Below are 12,729 nucleotides of genomic sequence, written 5' to 3'. Positions count from 1 at the left end.
ACAGAACCAGTTCCGGGAACATCCCAATGGATCCGCTATGTCTTGATCTACCTGACTCATGGACTTGCCCACTATGTTGTGGGTTTAAATCATACTGATGGTGTTTTCTGCCACCTGTAAATAGAAAGCTTCCTTTTGGCCCACCATTTCTCTGTAAAGTAGCATTTCTCTCCTGCTGTGACAGGTGACAGTGTGCTGGGTGGCATGGCATCTGCAACACCCTCTTAGGGCTAACTACCTTCTTTGTTGTGCTGCCTGTAATTCTGCACCATTCCTTCTGCCTGAACAAAGACTCTCAGGAGGTAAGTGGGGGTGACACTTTCATAGGGATAACCTTGCGTCCTCGCTAATCAGGAAAAGCGAGAGCCACTGACAAACTCCCATACTTTATTTTCAGCAAGAGATTTCTTGCCTCCACATACCTCACAGCCAACGCCAGTACTAAATGTCATGTTTCTAAACACGAGTCTGATCATGCTATCCTTGCCTTCAGAGCCCACCTGGGAGCACTGGGGGTGACTTCGAGGGGCACTCATTACCGCCAAGCTCCACCAGATCACACCACAACCCTCTGCAAATGTCCCTGGGATCGCTTTCTTTTCTTTCTTAAAAAGATTCATTTGTTTATTTGAAAGAGTTATGGGGAGGAAGGAGGAGGAGGAGGAGGAGGGGGGAGAGAGAGAGAGAGAGAGAGAGAGAGAGAGAGAGAGAGAATGAATTGATCTGCCATCTGCAGGTTCACAACTCAGATAGCTGCAATGGCCAGCACTGGGCCAGGCCAAAGCCAGGAGCCTGGAACTTCATTCGGGCCTCCCATGTGGGTGGCAGGGGCTGTCTTCCACTGCTTTTTCCCAGGCTATTAGCAGGGAGCTGAATCGGAAGTGCAGCAGCTGGGACATGAACCCATACGGGATGCTAGTGTTGCAGGAGTCGGCTTTACAATCACCATGCCACAATGCTGGCCTGTCCCTAGTGTCCTAAAGGAGATATACAGCAGGACATATGGTTTTTAGAAACAGAAACATAACCTTGGAGAGGAGAACATGGCTCATTTATTCTGGAATGTCTGTTATGGGTCAGACAGTGCTCTGGAAACCCAGGGAATAAGACCCGAGATTCCTGCTCTCAAAGAGCCTATGTCTTGACAGAATATAAAGAGAAAACAAAGAAGTGTTATGCAAAGGCTTTTAAACACTGATGTGGGTGTTGTGTGGGATGCCCATATCCCATATCGCAATACCTGGGTTCAAGTCCCCGCTCTGATTCTGATATGGTTTCCTGCTAAAGAGCACCTTGGGAGTCAGCAGGTGCCGCCATATGGGAGACTCAGATGGAGTTCCAGGTGCCGGCTTCACTTTGGCCCAGTCCTGTCTGTTACTGACATTTGGGGAGTGAATCAGTGGATGGAAGATCTCTGTCCTGTTTCTGTCTCTCAAATACACACAAAAAACGAAGTGGCGTGACGGCGAAGAGGAGCTGCTCTCCACGAGATACCTGGGGAAAGCCTCTTGGAGGAGGGGACAGCCAAGGTGAGAGCCACACATCAGACAGAGCAGCCCGGGCACGCTAACGAGAGTCAGCGAGAGCTGGGGAGCAGCCTCGCTGGCTACCTGCAACCTGCCACGTTCACTGTAAAATCATTTTCACATTCTTCGGTTGTTATTTAAAAACCCTATTCTCCCCAAAGGACTTCTTGAAAGGTCTTCAAAGAAAAAAAAAAAGGCATCATTGAGAAGTACAACTTTTCACTTACCAACATAAAAAAAATTCTTTGATGGATTCATAATGAAAACGTTTCTTTCCCCTACCACCGATAATCTAGGAAGAGATGAACATGAGCTGAATTGTGAGTGCCAAACAGCGGCCCCCACCCCCTGAAAAAACAGGGGGAAAAGTCATTTGTGAGTCCCGATCAAATACTAGAAGAAATTTTAATGCCAAAGAGTAGTTTTTATAGAGTGGATAGAGTGGGTAAAAAAAAAAAAAAAGAAAAAGAAAAAAAGAAACTTCAGCACGTGGCATTTCAACATGGCCAAAACGCAGCACAGTCTTGATAGGGAATAAGCAAGGACCTTGCACCCCAGTGCCCAATGCTGTCTTTAACGGGAGAAGCCCGTGGAGAAAATGTCCACAGGGCACTGGAGGGGGGCCTGCACTGTCCATGAGTCAAGGTCAACCATGAGATTTGGGAGGGGCCAGAGTCTTGGTCCTAGAGAGGAGCCAGAATCCTGCTCTTCACCATTCACACGAGGTCGGGGAAACCTCTCCCCGAGGTAGCCGTACGGGAGTGAAGGGCTCTGCTGGGCGCCCGCGTGTTCTCAGCGCCATGCGGGATCAGGCTACTCTGAGCTGCACTGATCCTCCTGAAGCCGGTTAAGCAGAGCAGGTTAATCCACAGCTTTGGGATCAGAACAGATCTAGGCTTGCACTCCCAGGTGCAGGCTGTGGGCAAGTTACCTTCCTTCTCCTAGGCTGGGCTTCTTTATCTATAAATCCGGGGCTGATGACTCTTTTGGGGTTTGTTACGCTAATGTCTGTAAAGACCCCTTGGCAACACCAGGAACCCACAAACGCTCAGGAAGTGACAGCGATGAGGACAGTGACACGAGAGCACCTCCACTACGAGGCATGAATAGGCAGAAGGCAGCGTGTTAGGTGACAAAGATGAGGTGAAATTGATCCTTTGGATGAGCTTGAGGTAGCTCATGAGGCTTGACATGCAAAACCGGGAAGATCAGGTAATTGCCCCTCGTGTTGTGTGTCTGCCTGAGTTTTACAGCTCACATCTATCATGCTCTGACACCATTGCTCCCTTTTTCGCTGAGCAATAAGCTCATAAAAAAGTAATACGATTAAAGATGGAGACATAATTTAAAGCAAAGTGGTTTCATTATTTTTTCAGTTAATTCCTGATGCCACCTCTTCTCCAAGGCAAAGCATTCTTTCTCTGTGTAGAAGGAATCCTGACAGCCAGCACCACATCCCCACCACCCTCACCCCCAACCACCCTCCCAAACACAGACAACCGGGGCTGGAAGAGGAGTGATGTGTTTCTGAAAGTGAGGGAAAAAAAAATTTGTGTTGAGGCTGAAAAAGGAATCAATCCTGGCTGTAGGTGTCACATACGTAAATAAAGAAGGCACTACCAAACGTTTAAGACGGGCCTACTCGGATTTACAACCCATCACGCTCTGCTATCAAAACATTTAGAGAGGCTGTAAGACTACAGGGATTTATTATATCGACAGTTCCTGGTGTAACCTTTTCATTTCCCTCCTAGCGGGGGATTCGTGCCCACTCTGTCTTCCTGGGGCTGGGAGAGGAGTGAGATTTCTCTGCTCCCCAGGCACGGATCCGGGTGAGACAGGGCTTTTGCGCAGTTGCTCAAATTCTGTCTGTCAGATCTCTTTCCCCCTTCTCCCCCCACCCCCATCCCCGCCTCCAGCCTGCCAGCCCTTCCCCTGCATCTCCAAACTCACAGCTTTCTGTTGAACCCCCTTTCATCTCCACCTCGAAGAGACTTCCCTTCATCTCAAAGCCTTGGATAAAGGCTGAAGGCTTACTCTTATTCTCTGATAGAATGTCCTCCACAAAGGCATTCGCCCGAGCCAGTCAAATCCCAGACAAAACACGCAGGGATCTAAACCACAACCCCAGGCCATGTTTCTGCATCTCTTTGCAAGGGACTCAGGGTGCAGTAGGCTGAAAAATGGCCCCCAAAGACAGCTCTGAGGCCAGGGAAGGCACCCTTGATCACAGCTGCACCCACCTAGCCAGGAGCGGGGTGGTTCTGGTTGAACTTGCTGGCACCAGGAGGTCTTGACGGATGCACCAAGGCCTGGGGCAGCAGGTGCTTCAGCCGCCCCGGCTGCTTCCCCGGGCCTGACCGCATTCCAAGCAGCCCCACAGTTTAGCAGGGTGTTAAAACAGCTGTGCGCTTTGGGTGTGGCAGGAAAGTGGAAGAGAAGGTCCCTTTAAGGACTCTTTCACTGGGACAGCAAAATTCTCACCACATCTGTCTGGTGTGGAAGGGTCCTAGAAAGGTTTGATCTTTTATTGGAATTCAAGAAAGAGCCTGTAGGAGCCTTCATTCTTTTACAGTTCCTTTCATGGTTCTTTTAAAAAGATTTTATTTATTTATTTATTTGGCAGAGTGAGAGAGAAAGAGAGAGACAGACAGACAGAGAGGGAGAGAGAGATCTTCCATTCAATGGCTCACTCCCTAAATAGCCACAATGGCTGGGACCAGGCCAGGCCGAAGCCAGGAGCCAGGTACTTCCTCTGGGCATCACATGTGAGTGGCAGGAACCAACTACTTGGGCCTTCCTCTGCTGCTTTCCCAGGTGCATTAGCAGGGAGCTACATTGGAAGCGGAGCAACTGGGACTCAATCCAACACTTCGATGTGACATGTGGGTGTTACAAACTGTGCTTAACCTGCTGCGCCCCGACGCTGGCCACCCCTCCCCTCCATATTTCTAAGGAATTTCATAAGCTAGCTTGCGGTGGTAGAAAACCAGCGGCCATCTGTTCCTTTTGGCCTCCCCACATCTTCACAATCACGATGCTGACAGGAGCAAGCATCCTGCACGTGCTGCCTGCATCATGTCCATGAATCCTGTGTCCCTGAGTGTTTCTGCAGCAGCCTGGAAGCCCTGGGGAAACACGGCTGGAAAACGCGCACCTGTTTCCCCTGGGGCCATGGAAGGGGGAGGAGGGAGAAAGCTTGTCTCAGAGCTTTCTTTAGGGAGGCACCTGCTGTTACCCACTGGTTTGTGCAAACAGGTAAGGGCTGCTACACTGAGGCAGGGACTGCAGCCTCTCACTCCGGTGGGGCAGCACCGGATGTGAATATTAGTCATTGAGAACCAAGGTGTAGCACCTGTAGCTTCCTGCATTGTTTGGTTTGCAGCAGCCCCTTGCTAAAGTCCGCAAGTGGTCCTAGCATGCAGTCCAGCTTGAGCAGCACTGGTCTCAGGCCAGCCATGCCCCAGGACACGTGAGCTGGGAAGCTTCTCACTTGGCTTCTACGGAGGAGGCTCTGGGAGGAGGCGTTGTCCACGTTCTGCTCCCCTGTTGGGCAGGTTCATCAGTCTGCATTGCCATCCCACAGTCCACTCCATCAGTGTCCTCCCCTCCATCCCACGTCCACCGCCCCACCTGTACTGCCACCAGAGCCTCCTGTCAACCGCCCACTGTGTCCCTGGGATCTGCTTAACAAACAGATCTCTGTAGGCCACTCCCTGCTCTAAAGCCTTCGCTGGCCCTGTAGTGCCCCTCAAACACTGTCCAAGTTGCTCAGTATGGCCTGGGTTCCACCACACCACCTGGACATGTGCTTTGCTGCTTCTGCACCAGCTCTGCCCTGGCCACCACCAGGCCTTGCTTGGGTTGCCCTCTCTGGAATGGCCCTCTCTCCAAAATCTCCCCATCAGGGCCAACCCACTCTGTCTTCCAAGGCTCCCTCAGATCCCTTGTCCCCCAGCGATCTGTCCCGATTCCCTCCTGTGCACGGTTTTTCTCCCTCTCTTGCTCTTAGTAAACAGAATCTGGATTTTTCACAGGGATGGTTTCTAGCGACCTGTGTAAGTGTTTCTCTGTCCCAGTAGGTCAACAGCAAGGACCTTTTGGGCAAGGACCATCTCTGCGTCTCCCACAACACTGATCAGAGGGCCTGCTTGGTGGTGGCTCAGTCAACACTAACTGGGCATCAACCACACACCATGACTTCAGCTCCCACGCTGCATCTCTCCTTGGTGCCTAGGACAATTTGCAGAAGACAGGCCCACCATGAAGCTCATTGGGTGATTATCTGATTTTAAGGAGAGTGAAAATCTGGTATATCATGACACAACTGTGTACCAAGTTACACCAAAATTAGTTTAAATTAACTTTTTTAGTGTATTAAATTTTTAAATAACTTTTAATTGAAAGTTATCGAGAGTAAAGACCGAAATCTCAGCGGTTAGAAGTCAGGCTGACTCTGAGAGTGCTTTTGTAGCAAGCTTCACACCAGGGGCCCCCTCTTCCTCCTCGAGGAGTTATTGGAAGAGCTGCCAGAGGAGTTCGTTATGGCATCTCCCCTATATTTTTCCTAAAAGTAGGCTGCTGCTGACTCTACTTCCAAGTGGGAGGAGAGGCCTGTGAGAACTCCTGTACTTGGAGCTGCTGCTGTGGCATAGTGGGTAAAGCTGCTGCCTGAAGCACTGACATCCCATATGGGCACTGGTTCGAGTCCCGGCTGCTCCGCTTCCAATCCAGCTCTCTGCTATGGCCTGGGAAAGCAGCAGAAGATGGCCTAAGTTCTTGGGTACCTGCACCCATGTGGGGGACCTGGAAGAAGCTCCTGGCTCCTGGCTTAGGATCAGCACAGCTCCAGCCATTGCAGCCAATTGGGGAATGAAACAGTGAATGGAAGACCTCTCTCTCTCTCTGCCTCTCTTTCTCTGCGTAACTCTGACTTATAAATAAACAAATCTTTTAAAAAAAGAACTGTACCACCAGCAGCCAAAGTAACCATAGCAATGAACCTGAGACCCTGAACACTACTGAGGCCACAACTCACAGCCCCAATACTTGGCCACTTAGGACAAGAGCCACAGGGGCCATGGAAGGGGGATGAGAGGGAGGAGGAGGAGGACCTTCTGCTCTTGCTGTGTGGCCACTGATTGGTCAGCTGGCTCATTTGTTTATTCCTTCAATAAGACGTACTGAGAGCCTAATATGTATCAGCACTGTTCTGGGTAATGGGGATTGCCTTCTGGATCATACATAGTGAAAGTCCTCTTGTCTAGATTGTCACCCCTAGAGAGACCCGAAAGGAGAGGGCATGAGTTCATCTCCACTCACTGCACTTTGTGGGTTGAATTTGGTTTTCTCCAAAAGATATGCTAGAGTCCAGACCCCAATACATCAGACTTTTTGTGTACTAAAAACAGGGTCTTTATAGGGGTCATTGGGGAGGGGGGGACTCCAGTTCTGTCTGACTGGTGTCCTTATACAAAGGGACACAGAGGCAGAAAGACAGCGAGGGAAGATGACACGGAGGACATGGGAGAAGACAGCCACCTGCAAGCTACCAGAAGCTGGGAGAGGAGCCTGCAGAGGAAGCGCCACCCTGCTGGCCCCTCTGCTTTCGAATTCCAGCTTCAGAACTGGGGGAAACAATTCCTCGCCAGCCGCCTGGTGTGCGGCACATGCTTATGGCAGTACTGGGAAGCGAACACTCCACGCGATGCACGGATCTGATCCTCTGAGGCAACCGTGGCCTGGAGAACCGGCTGCTGAAGGTGGGCCTGGCTGATTCCCTCACTTCACAACGTGGACCCCTCCTTTCACCAGGAAAGAGCACAGTGACTCAGAATGGAACCGCCTCACTTTCAGCAAACCTGACGTGTGAACACTTGCCGTTCAGACTCAAGACGGGGTTGGGGGTTGCTATCAGTAGGAATCGGAGAACATAGCCACGCCTCATTCGTAATTAGGGGCCCTTCCAGAGTGCCAGTGTGCATACTGCAGCTCAGGAAGCCAGCTACCCTGCAAGGTGTGCCATCTAAACTCTTCTTCACTGCCATCCGTGACCTGGGTCCCGCCTGCTCTCCTGCTCTAGCGCCACCTTCTCACTCTAGGACAAGCATGCACGTGCGGTTGCTACACTTCACAACTCCCTGAAAGCAGGTGTCCCTGAGACACTGAATAATGTGTCCAAGGACCAGAGCTAGGCAAAGGGATTCAAACCCAGGCGTGAAAGCTGGGCATTTTGGAGGCACCCAAGGGGGCTCAAAGTTGGAGCAACCTGACATAGGAAATGGGGGAGAGGGAACAGGAGGAAGACCATGAAAAGAAACCAAGTAGAGGGTGGCTATTCGGGGGTGCCCCAGCAGTGCCATCACCAGACCCACCTGGCCACCAACCTGGGGATCTCGCAGCTTCCCCGAGTTTTAGCACACTCTGCGGAGTTTCCCGTGGGACCGAGACTGACTCCATGCAAACCCTTGCATCTGGTGATTTTCTAAGCGGATATATTTAGTGGTGAAACAGTTTTTCTTCCAGTTTTGTATAACACTTAAAAAAATCCAGCCTGTCCTATTTTCTTGTCTTTTTCCTTTTCTTTCTTCTTTGCATGAACTCAGAAGTGATGCTGCCATTCTTTCCATAGCAACACACTAGGATACTGAGTCTGCTCGCCTGGGGGAAGTCTCAGAAGGGCTCTGAAAGAGGAGGAAGAAAATGTTGAGTGGGGGTGAGGATGAAATTTCTAAAACATCAACACCCCAAATGCAGAAGAGGCCTTGAGCCATTTTGCTACAAAGAGCTACAAGTGTCATCCTAGCTCCGAGTTCCTACCCTATGCTGAGAAGGAGGCCTTCTGCAACGACGGGGGAAGGTTCTAGAAGCCTTGTGTGTGTGTTCCCAGCAGTTGTATTCATTTTTTTTCTGAAGCACTCCCTTTCTTCAGTCTCTCTGAATCCTTCTGATGACAAAGGGAGACAGTCATCCCAGTGACAATCTGTCTCCAACACCTTTCAGTGACATCGACTCATCTCTATTTATTGCCTAGTTTTATTTAGGCAAACACAAACTGTGTAGACAGTTGTCCCTTGGTGTCCATGGGGGGCTGGTTCTAGCACCCCTGCAGACAACCAAGTCTGTGGATGCTCAAGTCCCTTGTATAAAATGGGGCAGTATCTGCACATTGTCTACCCGCCCCTGTATCTCTGGAACATCTCTAGGTTACGTATAATACCTAACACAATGTAAATGCTATGGACATTACTGTTCTATAGTTAAGGGAATAATAACAAGGAAAAGTGTGGGGAGCAACTCGGACTAGACTGAGTTACTGGAATTAAGACTTATTCTATGCATCTGCTCTCCCACAATATGGCGCTGGGAGAGGAGAAAACAGCTTCTACGCAGCTGCAGCTGCCTCTTGCCAACTTGAGTGATGACCTCCAGGAGCTGATCCTGCTCCTGATTGGAGGAGAGCAGCGTACTCGGCGTGTGGGCAGCCGAGTTGGGATTGGCGGAAGAGGACTATATAGGAGGAGAGAGACAATATGCACCAGGAACATCTAAAGGGAACATCTATCTGAAGGAACACCTGTGCAGCCCCCGAGAGAGCCGGCCGGCGGTATGCCGCTCCCCCGCGGAAGTGGGGAATGTGGCAGGGGGAACCAACCTTCCACGGAGGTGGAAGGGACGGTAGCCAACCCGGGAAGAACCAGCAGCAAACCCGGGGAGGGCCGAGCAGACGAAAGAACAGCGCAGGGTCCTGTGTCGTTCCTCCACGAAGAGGGGGAGCGACAGAAAAGAAAGATGCACATTTTTCCCTAAATATTATCTATTTGTGGTTGGCTGAATCCATGGAAGCAGAACCCATGGGTCACAGGGCTGAGTGTAGGTAAGGTGTGGAACCTGGCTGGGGCACCTTCACCACAATCAAGCCAGTCCACATACCCACCGCTTCCCCTAGTGGTCATTTTCTTTCTCTTTTGCAATGAGAACACTTAAGATCCGTGGATCCTGACACTTGGGGAAGGGGTGGCAAGAGATGAAAAAGAAAGAAAACCAGCTCCTGTGCCCTGCCCTGTGGCCAGCATCCGGACACAAACATCCTTCCAGCCTCACAGTGGCCCTGAGGGTGACCATTCTTAATCTCCACTTCCTTGAGGAAGCCCCGAAATGGAAGCCAAGAATGCAAAAGGTCCCCCTGCCAGCACACACCTGATGGAAATGCTGCTGTCACCTATTGTGGCTGGGTATCGTCCAGTTTGCCTACTAGGAGCTCAGCGCCTTGGCCTGAGTGCAGAGACCCGCACCTGCTGTCCAGGGTGACAGGGTTCATCAGCTCGGAGTTAATCAATCAGATGCCCTATGTCTCCAGCACAACCTCTTCCCTCTTGTTTCTATCTTCCGAGAGTCTGATGCAGAGAACTGCAGAAGGTGAGGCACAGACAGAGGCAAGCAGTCACGAAAAAAAAAAAAAAAAAACCTTTGAGGAATATACAATGACACTAGGACGTTCTCATGTAACATAGAGGGAAAGAGGAGGCCACCACACACTGGGTGATTCAACACATGTGACTCTGGGAGAGGCAAAATCACAGAGATAAAACCAAGTGGCTACCAGGGTTAGGGTTGGGGGTTGAGTATAAGGCAGACAGGAAATTTTGGAGGTGACAGAATAGTTCTTTGTCAGGGTTGTCGCTATGGCGTAGCAGGTAAAGCTGCCACCTGCAGTGCCAGCAGCCCATATGGATGCCAGTTCGAGTCCTGGCTGCTCCACTTCTTGACAGCTCTCTGCTATGGCTTGGGAAAGCAGTGGAAGATGGCCCAAGTCTTGGGGCCCCTGCACCCACGTGGGAGACCTGGAAGAAGCTCCTGGCTCCTGGCTTCAGATCAGTGCTCTGGCCATTGCGGCCATCTGGGGAGTGAACCAGTGGATGGAAGACTTTCCTATCTCTCCCTCTTTCTGTCTGTAACTCTACCTCTCAAACAAATAAATAAATAAATCTTAAAAACAAAGGATCCTGTCATATTAAAAAAATAATAGCTCTTTATCTTTTTTTTTTAAAAAAGATTTATTTATTTATTTGAAAGTCAGAGTTACACAGAGAGAGGAGAGGCAGAGAGAGAGAGAGAGAGAGAGAGAGAGATCCTCCATCCGATGGTTCACTCTCCAGATGGCCACAATGGCCAGAGCTACGCCGATCCGAAACCAGGAGCCAGGAGCTTCTTCTGGGTCTCCCACGTGGGCGCAAGGGCCCAAGGAGTTGGGCCATCCTCCATTGCCTTCCCAGGCCATAGGAGAGACAGCTCTTTATCTTGATTTTGGTAGTAGTTACACAGCTACATGAGTTTTTCAAAATCCATAGAATGTACACAGAAAATGAGAGCATTTTACGGTATGTTTAACCTAGTTAAGAAAGCCAAAACAATGCAACTACACAGCCGTATGTATAATATAATTCCAACTTAGTGAAAACACAAGCGTGTAAAAACACACAGATGATGTGAACACCAGCTATCCACGGGCACAGGGATTACTCCTGATTATTTTTCTGATTGATATATCTTCCGGATTCTTCTCTTTAGAACCAGAAAAGTGGTTTTGCTCCGATACACTTTTGGGGCAAGCTCCATTGCTTGGAAGCTGTGTGTCCCTGGGCAGGCCACACACTGCTGAGCCCAATCCCTTCATCTGCAAAATGAAACTACTCACCCCTGAGGGTTGTCCCCACAAGTAAACGCAACAATGGAGTGAGAAGCACTTTATAAAACTGAAGACGCTGCTTTACCAGCAATTACGACCACCGTCTCATCTCTGAGAACTTCTTTAGTTTCTCAGTCCAGTGGTCTCCAGGCCTGGGTCCATCTTGTATTTATGCTAGCAACAGCTTTATGCTAGCATGTGATTTATTTATTGCTTTTTAAACAAAGGTAAAAAGAAAATGAGTCCTAGAAGGTAGTGAGCGCTCACAAGTGTGCGTGGAATGAACAAGTGACAGGTGATCATCTCTTATGCCTGCAGCTACAGAAGTAGGCTGACAACCACTGCCTTCCTCAGACCTGCAACCGAGGGTCAGAATCGTTGGTCCTGCACTGCCTACTGATTAGGGGGCCAGGACGCTGTCACAGCTAATGGCACTGCTGGGGAAGTCTGAGCTGAGCACCTCAAGAAGCTAACCATCGTACGCAGTAGATGCAAGGCGACAGGTGCAGGGAGAACTGGCGGAACGGAGAGATACGGAGAGATACGCAGGAGGCACTGGTAAAGGGGTGGGGCTCTCCCGGCCAGGTGGGGCCACAGGTGAGCTTCAAAAACCAGGAAGCTACACACAATAATGGGAAGGATGTTTCTGGTGGGTCAGGGGTTGGTGAAATGTGGCCTGACGTTTGTATAAATAAAGTTTTATGGGAATACCAAGAAAGAAATGCCCACGAATGCTCTCCTGCTTCAATGAGAGTTGAATCATCATGGGAGAGCCCTCCTGGCCTGCAGCACCTAAAATATTGTCTATCTGGGGGCTGGCGCTCTGGCATAGTGGGTAAAGCCACTGCCTGTGGTGCCGGCATCCCATATGGGCGCCAGTTCGAGTCCCGGCTGCTTCACTTTCAATCCAGCTCTCTGCTATGGCCTGGGAAAGCATGGAAGATGGCCCAAGTCCTTGGGCCCCTGCACCCACGTGGGAGACCTGGAAGAAGCTCCTGGCTTCAGATTGGTGCAGCTCCGGCAGTTGGCAGCCATCTGGGGAGTGAACCAGTGGGTGGAAGACCTCTCTCTCTCTCTGCCTCTCTGTAACTCTGCCTTTTAAATAAATCAATTAATCTAAAAAAAAAAAAATGTTGCCTATCTGGTCCTTTACAAAACAGCTTAGCTGGCCCCTGGTCTAGGTGAAGACACTGAAGTCTGAACAAACCATGGTCTCCACCTAGGGCCAGGTAAGAAGCAGTCTGGATGTGAGAGGAGAGGCAGAAAAGGAGACCCTAAAGTCAAGGCTGGGAGGGCAGTGAGGGTGGTGGTGGTCGGGGGAGACAGATGCCCTGGGGCCTTGGACTGCAGTTCTTGTTTCCAGGGCAGCTGAAGAGCTTGGCTGCACTTGCTGGGGTTTGGACCAGGCCGCAGTCAATCCCGGCAGGGCCTGGTGGTGACGGCCCTCCCTCAGTGACTGCAACATCCCAGCGAGGCTGTGAGATGGTGCCTCTGTGGGAACAGTGAGGCCCGAGG

The 12,729-nt window shown here is 50.5% G+C and overlaps 1 protein-coding gene across 5 annotated transcripts in view; it reads right to left on the bottom strand.

The window, feature by feature from the left end:
• Positions 1-12,729, bottom strand: part of ZHX2 (zinc fingers and homeoboxes 2) — a 154,214-nt gene that overhangs the window by 30,796 nt on the left and 110,689 nt on the right. The window contains exon 1 of one of the 5 annotated variants that reach the window (XM_070075445.1): positions 1,754-1,813. The exons of the other annotated variants lie outside the window; for them this stretch is intronic. The gene's annotated coding sequence lies outside the window, so the exon portion shown is untranslated. Of the gene's footprint in view, positions 1-1,753; positions 1,814-12,729 lie in introns of those variants that run through there. 5 annotated transcript variants of the gene reach the window in all.

Source organism: Oryctolagus cuniculus, chromosome 6 (genome assembly GCF_964237555.1).
Source record: "Oryctolagus cuniculus chromosome 6, mOryCun1.1, whole genome shotgun sequence".
Classification (NCBI taxonomy): domain Eukaryota; kingdom Metazoa; phylum Chordata; class Mammalia; order Lagomorpha; family Leporidae; genus Oryctolagus; species Oryctolagus cuniculus.
Note: the sequence above shows the minus strand (reverse complement) of the source record. Positions and strands in the feature narration are given on the sequence as shown.